General features: G+C 48.6%; 1 protein-coding gene across 1 annotated transcript in view; it reads right to left on the reverse strand.

The window, feature by feature from the left end:
- WNT3 (Wnt family member 3) overlaps positions 1 to 14030 on the reverse strand; it is a 50645-nt gene that overhangs the window by 13559 nt on the left and 23056 nt on the right. The window lies entirely within an intron of this gene.

Here is a 14030-nt window from a genome sequence, read left to right on the forward strand (position 1 = left end):
CAAGAACCTGTCATTTGCCCAGCATGAACTATGTGGGTCAGATTGCTTATTTGGCCAGAAATTGTCACTGAAGGGTGAAGACACATATTTGCTCAAAGAAGCTCTGAGATACCTGCTATTACACACAAACAAGGATAGTCCTACAGCTACTGCCTTGCTACGAACCAGACCACCCTGCAGTGTTCCTCCAGAACATGTGGTCAAATCTGTGAATAAGCAGCTGGTTCCGTAACAGAGCGGACGCGATGAACTCAATTGCTTCCAGTACAGAAACCTCACAGTCCAGATACTAGCATAGACAAATATTAAAGAGCTTTGATTTAGTAAGTCCATATTTCTCTTGTACTAGGGAGTCCACAGTTGGACACAGGACTTGAGATGAGGTCTCACCAGTGCTGAGTAGAGCGGAAGGATCCTTTCTCTCTACCTGCTGGAAAGGCTTCTCCTTGTGCAGCCCCAATGGCACATTGCTGCTTCATGTTCAAATTTTTGTCCACCAGCACCCCCAGGTCTTTCTCTGTACGCTGCTTTGTAGCTGGTCGGCCCCCAGCCTTTACGGGTGCATGGGGTTGTTTCTCCCCAGGTTATTTCTCCCCAGGTCCCTTGGTTGAATTGCATGATCTTCCTGTCTGCCCACGGCCCAGCCTTTAGAGGTCCCTTCAAATGGCAGCTCAACCATCTGGGGTATCAACCAGTTCTCCCAGTTTTGTTGTGTTTTTCCCTAACTCACCTGCCCAGACCTGAAGATTGCACGTGAGCTAATCAGATATTTTATAGTCATTGGTTAATTCAAGTTGGGAGAGACCTCAGGAGGTTTTTAGTCCAACTTCCTACTAAGAGCAGGGCCAGTTTCCAAGTTAGATTAGGCTTCTCAGGGCTTTGTCCTTCTAGAATTTGAAAACCTCCAAGGACAGAGATGCCACTGCCTTACGGGATCTGTGGTTGATCATCCTTGTCCTGAACTGCCCATCCAGCCTGGATTCCCAGTTGACAACCCAGTTGACAACCCAGTTGGTGAGCTGACACCAGTAATTGGTTGAATTAATTGCACACTAATGATTGTAGGATGGGAATCCTGTAGTAGGGAATCCCAGGGGACCTGCCCAGGAGAGACATCTCTGCTGAAGACACTGAAGGAGAAGACCTGACTCCCACCCTGGCTGGGAAGCGCATGCCTCTAATCTCTGCCCCAGTGCTGTCTTCCACCACGGCTCCCTGCTCAACCATCTCTCAGACCTGTTTCTCCTGCACCTCTCTGCTCACCTACCCAGCAGTGGGGCAGCTGCCCAAGACTTCAGGACCAGAGCACTGCATGCAATGTTTTGACTCCATCTCCCACACCATTGGATGGGACACACAGAAGAGGGGCAGCCAGATATGGTTGGGAGGCAACACAGCGCAATGGGCAGCACACTAGGACTGGTTCCCAGAGCTGCTTTGCGCTTCCAGCTCCCACCAAGTGCAATCTGATGGGGGGGAGCTCAGCACTGCTGGGAAGACTGGTCAGCTCCAAGCAACAGTTGTGAACAACCTTAACTTCATTCTCCATCCAGCAGGGCCAGCAATGCGGGGAACAGGCAGGAGAATATGCTGTGTTTCTCTGGACACCGACTCTCGCAGACAGACTCCAGTCTCAGGGGGGTGGCACGCTGTGAGATGCTTTCTCCTGCCTGGGTTTGCACAGTGGTAGAAGTGAAGTTCATATTCAGTGTCAGAGTTTACAAGGATGTGCCTGCAGCAGCAGTTTTTCGCAGCAGTGGTTGTGGAGGGTTGGCCTGGTGTGCTGGCCGTGAACTCCACACCATGTCATGCATGCAGGTTAATTGTGCCACAGCTCACCAGCATAAAACCTGTCCCAATTTTTTATCTGGATGAGCAGTTGGATGCCTCAGGAGCCCACAGAAAGCAGCAGTGTCCTTGAGGGAGTAAGAGCTGGGACTTCCCATGAAGTTCTGGGGAAATCCTGGGAGGATCCACCCTCCCATTCAACCACAGACTTGGTCAAATCCCTTCTTTAAACCCCCAAGCCATCTCATGACAGACTTCCCTGCCTGGAAGGCCTGACTGGAGATGTGCAGTCAGTTTTGGTCCATCTGTTTTGAGGTTGGAGTTGCGATCTGTTGCATGAGAGAGGACCCTGGGGAAGGTGGAGGCTGCTCTTGGTTGTATGTGGTCACACAACCAGCTGGTGAAGTTGCTTACAGGAATCCATCTGCTTTTGATGACCCATTCCAAGCTTTCCCAACTTTTCCTTTTCTTCCTCTTTTGCAAGGTCTCCATCATTCCTAAGCGTCTGCTCTTAATTTTCCTTGTAGATGATTACTGAGAGCACCTTCTCTCCAGTCATGACCTAATTTTCATTTTTGTTCTCATGTCAATGAACTTCTGATTTCCCCACTGCTGATCGTTCTTAGACAGATATAAAAAATCTCACTCCTCTTGGCCCATCACCCCCATCTACCCAGAAGTCCTGGGAAGACACACTGGTCAGGGCACTGTGGCTAAGGTGCTCCTGGGTCCCACGGACTGACGATTTCTCTATATAGTGGCTGAGATGTGAAGATGGAACAAAACCTATTTGAAACCCAGATCTGAGATCCCAGGGGCACATCTTGGCTCTGTGTGGCTCTAACACAGAAGTCGCACAAGCTCATGGGGGGGAAGCAAATACATTAGGAGAGGAAGTATCACAGGGTGAATTTGGGATAGAGAAAGGACATGGACAATTCTTAAAGCACAAAACAAAACTCCAAGGCTGCCAACTGCAGGAGCTACAGACCCCACACTTTCCTGTCTTTCTTTCAATGCTAGTGTCCTTCCTTGCTGCCTGAGCCTATATTTCTCGAGTTCCCATCACGTCAAAGGCAAATAGCTGTTTCGTACCCCTGCTCCACTGCCCCCAGCTTTACCCGCAGAAGGTGACAGACGCATTTTCCCAGCATCAACTCGCACACTCAAGGGCAGGAGCCATAAAAGCCAGAAGCTCTGCTTGACTGGGAGACTCCCTTTCATTGCTGCCTGTACAAGTGTGAGCGGACAGATGTGCACATAAAGGTAGGCTTTTGTGTGTGTGAGTGTGAGTGCAGTGCAAAACACAAGGAGCATGAGTGCCTATGGCAAATGCACGGGAAATCCCTTTTCTCTTTCTCTGCTTAATCCCTTAAATCTCTCAGGAGTCCCGACACTGTCTGTCAGGCCAGTGACTCCTTTTGTTCCCATCCGATAGTGCTAGACATAGCAGAGCTGTGGATCCAGCAGTCTCGAGTTGACTTTCTGTGATTCCCATTGGTCTGGGATGAGCTTTTGAAGCCCTGGGAGTAAATGGTCTTGTGCAGATCCTCTTTCCGCACATTGCCGGCGCGTGCATCCTTGCATCCTTGACGAGGTGACTCATGTTTTCGCATTGCTTCAGCATGGAAGATACTGTGCCCACCCTCTCAACTTCATCCTTCCTACAGAGATGGCCAGCAAACTCATCTTCTTCTATTTGGGCCACTGGTTGAAAAGACACAGCGCGTCAAGAGAAATTAGACCTAGTAGTATTTGAAAGGAGCAGGATTTGGCCAGATTAGAACTGTGCCAAAACATATGAAAAGGAGTTTTTAGGATGAACACTAAGAAAGGTTTCCTGCCAGTGAGAGCAAAAGCTGCTAGGACATTTCTTCTTTCCTCTCTGCAGGAGACTAGAAGCTGTATCGCTCGGAGCACTCAGGACTGGACTGCACAGTGCACCATGGGCTGCCCATCCGAGCTGGGTTTTACCAGCCAGAGACAAACCTTGGTGAGCTGCTCCTCCTGTGGAGCAGGGGGATTGAAATCTTCACTGGGGGTGATGCCCTGCTTGGCTGCTCTCTGGCAAGAAAGCAGCTTCTTGGAAAGAGGTTTCTCTATCCACTGCTGTGTGTGCAGGGCACGGTGAGGGCTGAGCCAAAGGGTTTGCTCACACGTGTTTCACATTCCAGTTTCATGATGAAAAAAAAAGGAAAGTGAAATGCCGGGAGGGGACCAGCTTACTGGGAAACAATCTGGCATGGCCACCCCTTTCTCTTTCTTCTGCAATCCCATAAACCTGTTGCCATCTTTAATGGATCCTGGGAGCCCAGCTGGACAGACAGGAACCTGGGTTTTTCCTGTCTCAGCCCTGGAAAAAATTGACATTTGTGTGAGGAGTGTATTCCAACCTCCAACAAGCTCCAAAGTGGGGCAGCATCTGTGCTTGCTGTGACTGCCTGAGGTCAGTGTTGCAGCTTTTTACTTGAAGTGCAGGGAGAAAATTTCTGGTATGTGCTGCTAAGGGAGTGTTTTCTAGCTCTGAACTCAGCAGCTGAAAGCGGTTGTATCTGAAGAGCAATTTTTCTTTTTTCCCACTCTATCAAGGACATCACCAGCCCTGTGGCCAGCTGGGCAGGAAGCTCCGGGCTGTAGAGCTGCACGTCTCCAAGGGTGCATCTTGTGTCATGGAGATGGAGACTCCCCACATTGCAACTCTTCCTTGCCTCTCCCGAGGGATCTCCCACATAAATGTAGACATGCTATAGGGATCCTGTACCCCACTGTGCCATTTCCCTTGGCAAAATTGTTAGAAAGAGCTTATATTTTCATCCCTGGAGCCCCCAGCACACCTGGAGATCCATGCAGAAATACATGGCTGTGAGCATTGCACAGAGGATGCTGGTGGTGATGACTCCAGTGATGAAGGGAGGTCACAGCAACCGCTGTGCCCATGGGACATGTAGGTTAGTAAGTACCATGTGCTCACAGACTCAGATTTCCTCTGGCTCCCTCCTGCACCGGAGCCAGAGCAGACCTGCGCAAAGAGCCAGCTCCCTTCAGGGCTCTGCGGTGTGAGTGCCGGGGGGGCATGACACTGTCACCTTCTCCCTTTGTCTCAGCATCAATTAAGTAACAACTACTTTTCCTCAATGCTTTGAGAGCCACGGCTAGCAACACTCCTTGAGGGGGTCCAAGGACCTGGTACAAATGAGGCTCTTTTAAACTATGATATTTCCTCCCACAGCAACCCAGGTCACAGCAGCATAATGTTACAAGGCAAACATCCGTCCTGCTTGTGCCCTCTAACGTCTTCTCAATGCCCCATATCGATCCCTGCAATTCTTACAACACACTAGGAAAACTATGAATCAGCAGGAGAAAACCAGATCACAGTTCAGATCTCGTTTGCCACCCGCTGTCTTGGAGAAAAACTTTCTCTGCCCGGAGGGTTTTTCATTGTACTATTTTTAGACATATTTAGCATTTTCCAATTCTGGGCCATGTTCTGCTTAAAATGGACAATTGTACAGGCTGGCATCCCACTGTTCTACAGTGCTGAGTGGCCCAGGGGTGATACATTGAAATGCACACTGGGAGCCAGGAGTTTTCATGCTGACTCTTTCTCTTTACTTAGTGCTGTATGAGCCCTTCCCAGCTCCCACAGATTTTGCCCTTTTCCCCTTCCTAGCAGAGGCGTCATCACATGCTTCCTTTTCAGGTAAGTAAAGGGCTGTGCAAAATCACTGCAAGCAGAGGTGCATGATGAATACAAACCTTCCAGCTGGAGAGCCAGACCCTGTTCGTTTTGTTATGGTACATTTTGAAGTGTCTAGCTCAGCCTGATGCAATGCTCAAGGTGTTTTTACCAAGTGGCAGATGTTCATTTTAAGATCGTGAATCTCACCCCAGCTTTGACAGAGGTGTCCTTATACGCAAACAAGTGCCTCCAGCTGCTAACTCTGTTCTGCTGTCTGACCTTTGAGGGGGTATTGTATGTGGTATAATATTCATATCTTTTAATTCTTGTAATTTGCTGACTGCAGCCCTTTGTGAACAGGGTAAGACACAAATTCTTGGGTTTGTCTGAAGATCAAGAGCAGCAAGAGGGAAATTTTTGCAAGTCAAAGCATGTAATATATATGCACATATGAGCTTGAGAAATGCTAGGTCTTGACTGAATATGGAGATCAGACAAAAAGATGACAGAATTCAAATAAGGAACATTGCAGTTTACTAGGGAATTGGATAGCTTTAATGAATCCCATGCCTTTGCTCATAAATCACCCACTATTTAATCTCTACTGAACGTGTCTTGAGTTTTGAGTTTTTCTGTAGAGTGGGCACTTGTGTCCGTGCTATGAGATATCGCCATTACTACAGACTCTTCACCAAACTTTGCAATCATTGGCGGGCTCTACGAAACAGACAGGAACTTCATTTTTTTAAAAAAAAAGAGGTTCAACTGCCTAAGCGTTAGAGGCTGATCACCCACACAAGGGCTAGTCCCACGGGCATGAGTGTAGATGTACGGTTTTGCTGTGTTACTGCCCTGGAAAGTCTCTATAGACTTTACACACCAGTGTGATGTGACCTCTTGAACAAGAGAACTTTTTTTCCAGTTCGTGTGTTCAAAAATTATCTCATTAAATAGCGTGTATGAATTGCATGACCCGCACAAAATTCAGCATCCCACAAGGCCAGATTCTGTCCAATTAAGATTCTTGCTTAATTAAGTCACACCTAAGGGCTACAAACCTTTCTAAAACCTTCACAAAGGCAGAAGTTCACCTAGGAATCACTCCCAAACCTGTGGCTGCTTAGAAGTAGGCTAAGCATCCCTTTGAGAGCTCTCCCAAAGAGACATCTCAGGGTATTTATATCCCTCTAGGTCCTGGGTAATTTTTATTTATTGTCCATGCAACCCAGTAGTGCTTCCTCTATGATTTGTCTCCTACCTACAGCTGCAAAGCCCTCTTCCAGCAACCTCTTCTGGGAGGGCTTAATCCTTCCTCCAATCACCGCAGGACAGAGACGTTCCCAGTGGTGGGGCAGTGCCCCATGGGAAGATCTGTTCAATATCTTTATCAATGATCTGGAGGAGGGGATCGAGTGCACCCTCAGTAAGTTTACAGACGACACCAAGTTGGGCGGGAGTGTTGATCTGCTCGAGGGTAGGAAGGCTCTGCAGAGGGACCTGGACGGGCTGGATCGATGGGCCGAGGCCAACGGTATGAGGTTCAACAAGGCCAAGTGCCGGGTCCTGCACTTCGGCCACAACAACCCCATGCAGCGCTACAGGCTTGGGGAAGAGTGGCTGGAAAGCTGCCCGGCGGAAAAGGACCTGGGGGTGTTGGTCGACAGCCGGCTGAACATGAGCCGGCAGTGTGCCCAGGCAGCCAAGGCGGCCAATGGCATCCTGGCCTGTATCAGAAATAGTGTGGCCAGCAGGAGTAGGGAAGTGATCGTGCCCCTGTACTCGGCACTGGTGAGGCCGCACCTCGAATACTGTGTTCAGTTTTGGGCCCCTCACTGCAAGAAGGACGTTGAGGTGCTGGAGCGTGTCCAGAGAAGGGCAACGAGGCTGGTGAGGGGTCTGGAGAACAAGTCTTATGAGGAGCGGCTGAGGGAACTGGGGTTGCTTAGCCTGGAGAAGAGGAGGCTGAGGGGAGACCTCATCGCTCTCTACAACTACCTGAAAGGAGGTTGTAGCGAGGTGGGGTCGGTCTCTTCTCCCAAGGAACAAGCCATAGGACAAGAGGAAATGGCCTCAAGTTGCACCAGGGGAAGTTTAGACTGGATATTAGGAAAAATTTCTTCACCGAAAGGCTTGTCAAGCATTGGAACAGGCTGCCCAGGGAGGTGGTTGAGTCGCCATCCCTGGAGGTGTTTAAAATACATGTAGATGTGGTGCTTAGGGACATGGTTTAGTGGTGGACTTGGCAGTGCTAGGTTAATGGTTGGACTTGGTGATCTTAAAGGTCTTTTTCAAACTAAATGATTCTATGATTCTATGATTCTGTGATCTTTTGCAAAGACCAGGGGTGGTCAGCCCATGTTGTTCAGGGGCACATAGCATGAGCTGGTTAGAAATTTGGCAACTTGCTCCATTCTCAGAGAAATGTTGATTATTGCCAGAAGAAGACAAGGAGAAAGCACTTAATGGTGTGATCCTCTGATCAGCATACGAGGGTTGGACAGCATGTACCCTGCCTATAATCCCAGCTGAAGGGAGAGGCGCCATTAATGCATGTGCTTTTATTTTGAGATATCAGAATGATGATTTCTCAGGTATTGCTAAAAATTAATGCTACAAAGAAATGCTAAAGAGAAGACTGCTTAGGGTCTGGGGAATTAGAGGAAGGGGCTAGTATTGTTTTATTTTAGCCTCCAATCAACACTGATGTTGAAGTAGCTATTGAAACACATCCCAGGCTAAATCTACATTAAGTCAAATGAAAAGCCCGATATCTGTGCACAGAGGAAATTGTTCTTTGTAAACAAAGATTCTTTTTGTGCTGGCTGGATACCAAATGGTCTGGTTATTCTGGAGTGATAATCTCATTTCCCAATGATCTATCACTCAACTGCGCTGCAGGTATGGAGGCGGCAAAGCTCAGTAAAGCCATTCTTACAGATGATGGTGCATCACCAAATAACGCCTGGCAATGGGCACTAGTTTAGGGGTCTCTCAAAGTGAGCCAAAGCACAAATACTTCACTAAAGAAGGAACTGCAAGCCCTGTGGCTGCTCTCTGTGAATCCTGCAGCATGCAGCATCTGAGCAAGTTGGTGCTGAAGTCTGCAGCGGTCGATCCACTCCGAATTCACTTCTGGGCTTCCATCCTCCCTATCATCAACTGTGTTGTTTGGAAATGGTGTCAAAATAATAAAATATATTCTGCAAGAGGTGAAGGCATCGGGTCCTGCTAAGTATGAAGAACTGTCAAATCACAGAAAGGCACCAGTGAAGTGGTGACTGTCATCTGCTGATGTTATGTTCAATGGGAAACTAAAGTTGGGAAAGTCTGGGCTGCAGGACACCAGCTCAAGCACCTGGGATCTGCTGACAGAGACAGAGGAGGACAAACAAACTCTTCAGTCTGGTCTGGGGTCCTAGGAGCTACTACCACTTCTTGGGAAGTGAAGCAGTGCATAATGGATGGAAAGAGTGGTTGTAAGCAGCACTTGTGTCACAAAAATTGCCTCAAGGTCACCTGAGATTGGCAGTTCAAGCAGACAAGAAAAGAACAGGACTGGGCAGGCAGCAGCCTCCAAAGAGAGACGGAGCATGCAATTCCTCTGACCAAACGTGGGGGTCTGCCTGGCTGAAGGGGGCTGAATACCAGGCCTGACTGTAGACATGCAAAGTTTGGGGAGGCAGGTTGCCCTGCCCTCCTGAGCTGGTGGATTTGCTGCCAGCAGTGGTCGTGTGGCCACCTGGAAAGTCCTCGCTAAATTGTCTCTTCCTCAAATCTGTTGGAAAAAGAAGGAGTGAGGTCCTCCCAAAGGCCCTGCACTGAACAGGTCTGGACCACTCAAAGTTGAATGGGTGATCTCAGCCCCATGGCTCGGTTACTGATGCCAATGCCTGGGCTGGCCATGCCAGCCTCCTGGGAGCGGAGAAGCCAATTTCTTTAAGGTCCCTGAGATGGGGGTCCCCAGGCAGTTTCCTAAGGGCTCAACAAACCTTGTCCCAGATTATTGCCAACTGAGCATTGAAGCAGGGTGGTGAGTCTGGCAGAGACACTGCAGCAGGAAAATGAACGAAGTGCCAACAAGTGGATGGATGGCAGAGAAGGCAAGAAGAGGCTTGCCCTGTAGACAGACTGGCAGAGGCTGGATTGCTTTAAGCTCTGAGCATTTAATCCCAGGGAGACATGAATAGGAAGGTTAATGGGTGCAGTAATACGGCAAAAAGGGAAAGTCAGGGAAGGAAAAAGCCAGGATGAGGCTCAAGGAAGCATCAAGGCGAGCGTTGGAATGAGGCAGATGGGGAGGAACTTGCCCTGCTCAGTGTGGGTGGGCCTCTGTGAGTGTTTACACTCACGGGAATATTAGCCATCATTTTATGTATTTCAACCATTAAAAAATTGCCAAAGGGTGCCCAATAACCACAGAGCATCCCTCCTAAAGAGGGCCATCCTGTTTGTGTTTTATCTTCTTCCTCCACTCTAACAAAAAAGTCACTATTGTCAGTGGAATGTGGTTTCCCTCATTCCCTTGATAAAATGCATCCAGATTCTGCAGGTTTAATGAAGCTTAGGGGCATATAGGGGTGCAGGGGAGATGCATCACTCAAAACCCAAACAGTCATTCAGGGCTTATATCATGAGATGGTTTCTTAGCTGAAAGTAGGAGTTACACATGGATGGTGTGATCAGTTTTTTTCAATGTCTAAACCCCAAATGTGTTTTCTTCAATCTCCCACTGACCTACCAAATCATCTGCATCATATTTACCATCTCAAATGCCTGAATTTTGCAGATAATGTCCGCTGCTACTGACATGGTAATCCCAAATTCTGTCTGCTGGACTGATTCTCATGGGCAGTCACAGGGTGCTCACACCAGTGCCAGGCTGAGCCCACATGTGTTGAGTGGCAACAGGGTCCTCTTCCACTGAACGCATTTGGATTGGGATGAGCGCATGGCACATGAGAGATGCCTGGCTGAACCCCACCTCTGCCAAGGAGATCCAAACTTTGGTGTCTGAGGGCCATGTCCCAGTGGTGGGACAGTGAATCTGGGGCAGGACCATCTCCTTCTAAAGTTGCTTCTGAGCATGCAGACTTTGGGAACCAGGTGTTTTCCCCACTGAAGACTGGTCTGCTCTACCTATGAGGTTAGGACTCTTGTTCACACTCATGTTCCCACTCTCAGGCTAAGGAGCCATCTTCGGTAGGAAGAACTGACTTACTGCCACTCCATAATCTCCATCTAGATCACCTCCAAATCTGGGACTTGACCCTTGGTGAACACTGGCCTATGTGGCTCCTGGATATGACAAACCAGTCCCCCTGGGTCTGGCCTGAACAAAAGGTGTTGTAGGAAGCCCTGTGATCTGAAGCTGCAGAAACAGGCTCAGAGGCAGTTCACTGACCTCCTTGATGCACAGCACCCCCAGGGAGCCCCGCTCTGGCAGGTAGAGGAGGAGGCAATGGCCTGTGATCAATCAGAGAAGGTGCAGAGAGTGGTTGAACTCTCGCTCAAAGATTCAGTGAGTTTTGGGGTTGAGAAGGAGAAGAGCAAGTGCAGAAAAGAAGAAGGTGTCCAGCTGCAAAGGATGTCTTCATCACTGTGGTGAAAATGATTCAACTCTTCCAGGGTTAAAAAACCTCACATTCACTTCTGTTTCTGATCCCACAACCATTCCTGATCCACAGGTCTCCAAAACCATCAGATTTTCCCTGATGGGGAAGATCTTCCCTGCTCCACAGAGCCCAACCTTGCACCACTAAAATGTTTTTTAAACTCTTGATTAAATGATGTGAATTTTTTGGGCACCATTTGTTTCCTATTACAAGGTTCACTCATAGTTCCTAACGGCGAAACGGCTGAACATGCCTAGTTTGAACCCAAATCAGTGGTTGCTCTCAACATCAACAAGGCAAACCACTTACTGGGCTACGTCAGTGTGGGGTCAGCACATCAAAGGAAGTTACTGTCTGCTCTTCTTGGTGTTGGTGACACCAGATTGGGAACTTTGCATCCAGTTTTAGGTCCACTAGTGAACAGGGATGCATAGAAAGTGGACAGTGTCCAAGAGATGCGACCATTATGGTCAGGGGTTGAGAGGCTGTGGTGTGCCAGGAGAGGTGGAGGGAGCTGGGCTGGTTTAGTATGCAGGAAAGGAGCCTGAGTGGTGTCTAACAACAACCTACAACTAATTGTGGGGCAGTTGCAAATCTGATGGAGCCAAACTGTTCCCAGTGGTACCAGATGCTATAACAAGGGGCAACAACTAGAAGCGGTGCTTGGAAGTTCAGGCTGGGCATTAGGAAAAATTCCCTTTCCAAGTGCCCAGCCAAGTGGGGGGTTCTCCATCCATGGGATTTTGTGGGGTTCAGCTGGACAAAACCCCTCCTGCCCTGGGATGGTGCTGGGGATGGCTCTGCTCCAGGGGAGGTTGGACTACAGACCCGCAAATGTCCCTTCCCACCAGCACTGCTCTGACTTGGTGTAACAGGCTCTGATTTTGGGGCAGAAGCAGCACCGTCCCCTCGGCGGCACGACTGTCATCTCTGGCAGTGATGCAGGAATATGCTGGCAGAAGCTGCATGAGGAGGACAGGACACAACCTGGGACTGAGGATGAGGATGATGGGAGAGCACAGCTCCTGCAGGAATAGTGAAGGCTGCAAACCCCTGTACCTCAGCAGCTATACAGACACAGGCTGATGAATAACTCTAAAATAATTACAACGTGATCGTGCTTTGGGTCAGCATTTCAGTGATACCTGCCTGTTCCCAGAGTTTGCTGCCAAGGCAAACTAGTAGACTGCATTTTGACAAGTGGAAAACAACCTCAGGTTTACACATGCACGAGAGCTGTTGCTGGTTGGACGCAGCAAATTCACACGCTAGCCTATTTGCAGAGACTTGTTCATGTCTTGTGCCCTCTGATGGGCTGGAGATGGCAACCCTCATCTGCGAGAAACATCCTTCTTCAGACAGGACCATTGAAAATTAACACCCAGCTCTGAAATATGCAGGATGCTGCAATTAACCCAAGTGTGGCTGAATTTCAGTGCTGCCATTCATGTGCTACTTGGTCTGCCTGGCAGGGACGGTTCTGTGGGGGGGAGGGATAATTGCCTCGCAGGGATTGCTACCAGAAGAGTTTAAGTTCTTTGATGTGAAAGACTTTAGGGAAATGCAAATATTGCCAGTACAAACAGGTCCAAACTAAGACCAGAAGTGGCTTCGGTGGGTGAAGGTTCATTTGGGTGATGAGATAGGTGCAAGGGCCAGGATATGTTGAGTGCTGTTACCCAGCATCAGAGTTTCAGAAAACATTGATTTCTTTAGCTTTCCTCCTATCCTGAGCGTGGCTGACACCGAACTGACGGGACCTCCTGTCCTCCCTGTCACTGGGACCAGGTTCACTTCTCACTTTAAACTCCAGGTGGCTGTAACCCAGACTTCCTGGGTAACTGGTGGAGAAAAGCAGGCACCGATGGGGCACAGTTAATCTAGTAGATGTAGAGTTACTGTAGAGGAGAGGTATCACACTCCAGAAAAGCTCCATTGACTCCACAGAGAATTAGGGAAGGACTTCTCTAATTAGGTCAGATGAACCTGCCTTTGAGTCCCGGACAGTGCACATGGGCTTTACTGGGTGAAGGCCAGCTACGGAGAAGAATGACCAAGGGCAGACTGCCAAGATCTGACCAAGGGCAGAAGGTTTGCGGTGAGATTTTTGCCACATGAACTGAATTAAATCTTCCTGTTTTAGTCCATTTTTTTTTTTCTTCCCTTATCTCCTTTTGTCCTGTAGGCATGGGATGAGTTGCGCTCTTATGTATGAACTTGCCACCCATCACCCACATCCCTGCATCCACTCTGCCGCTATTTTGCACAATTTTTACAGTATAGGTTGCAGCTGGGCTGCAATAAAATAAAATAGGATGTCTCACCTGCCCTCCCTACACGAGACACAGGTTTTACCCCTGCCACTGACTCTAGTTTTGGTTTTGCTGAGTTAGTGTTCTGACGATTTAGCAAGTCAAATTGGTTTTGGCTTTGATCAAAAAAGATGCCAGACCTGACACAAGTGAATGGGTGGGGGAGTGCTTGGCAGGGAGGACCAGGTGCTAGCAAAGGGAAGAGAGATGGAGCAGTAGGTCTGCCCCCTTCTGAGAGGGGTAAATGGTTAGACTGACTTTTTTACATCAGGTACCTTCTCCCTAGGTGGAAATCAGCTGAGTTTGGCTGAAGAAATGTAAAACCCCTAGAGGACACCTAATCTGAACTTCAGTATTCATCTCTTAGGTACTGCAATTGTATTTGGAACATGGAAAGCTCAGGAATACCTATTGAAAAGGAAAAAGACAGTGAAGGATTCCAAAGGATAAAGTTCTTCAAGAATTATCTTATTGGTGGTCACCACCTGGCCGTGACTGCCCAGCTGCCTTCTGTGGCGCTCCGCTTTCTCCTTGCCATGACAATACCTTTCTTTTCCCCAAGTACCGAGGCAGGAGGTAGGATGAACTGAGATAGGAAGTGGCCAGCTCCAAGATGAGTTGCAAGCCAGAAACAGG

Source organism: Aptenodytes patagonicus, chromosome 20, assembly GCF_965638725.1.
Source record: "Aptenodytes patagonicus chromosome 20, bAptPat1.pri.cur, whole genome shotgun sequence".
NCBI lineage: Eukaryota > Metazoa > Chordata > Aves > Sphenisciformes > Spheniscidae > Aptenodytes > Aptenodytes patagonicus.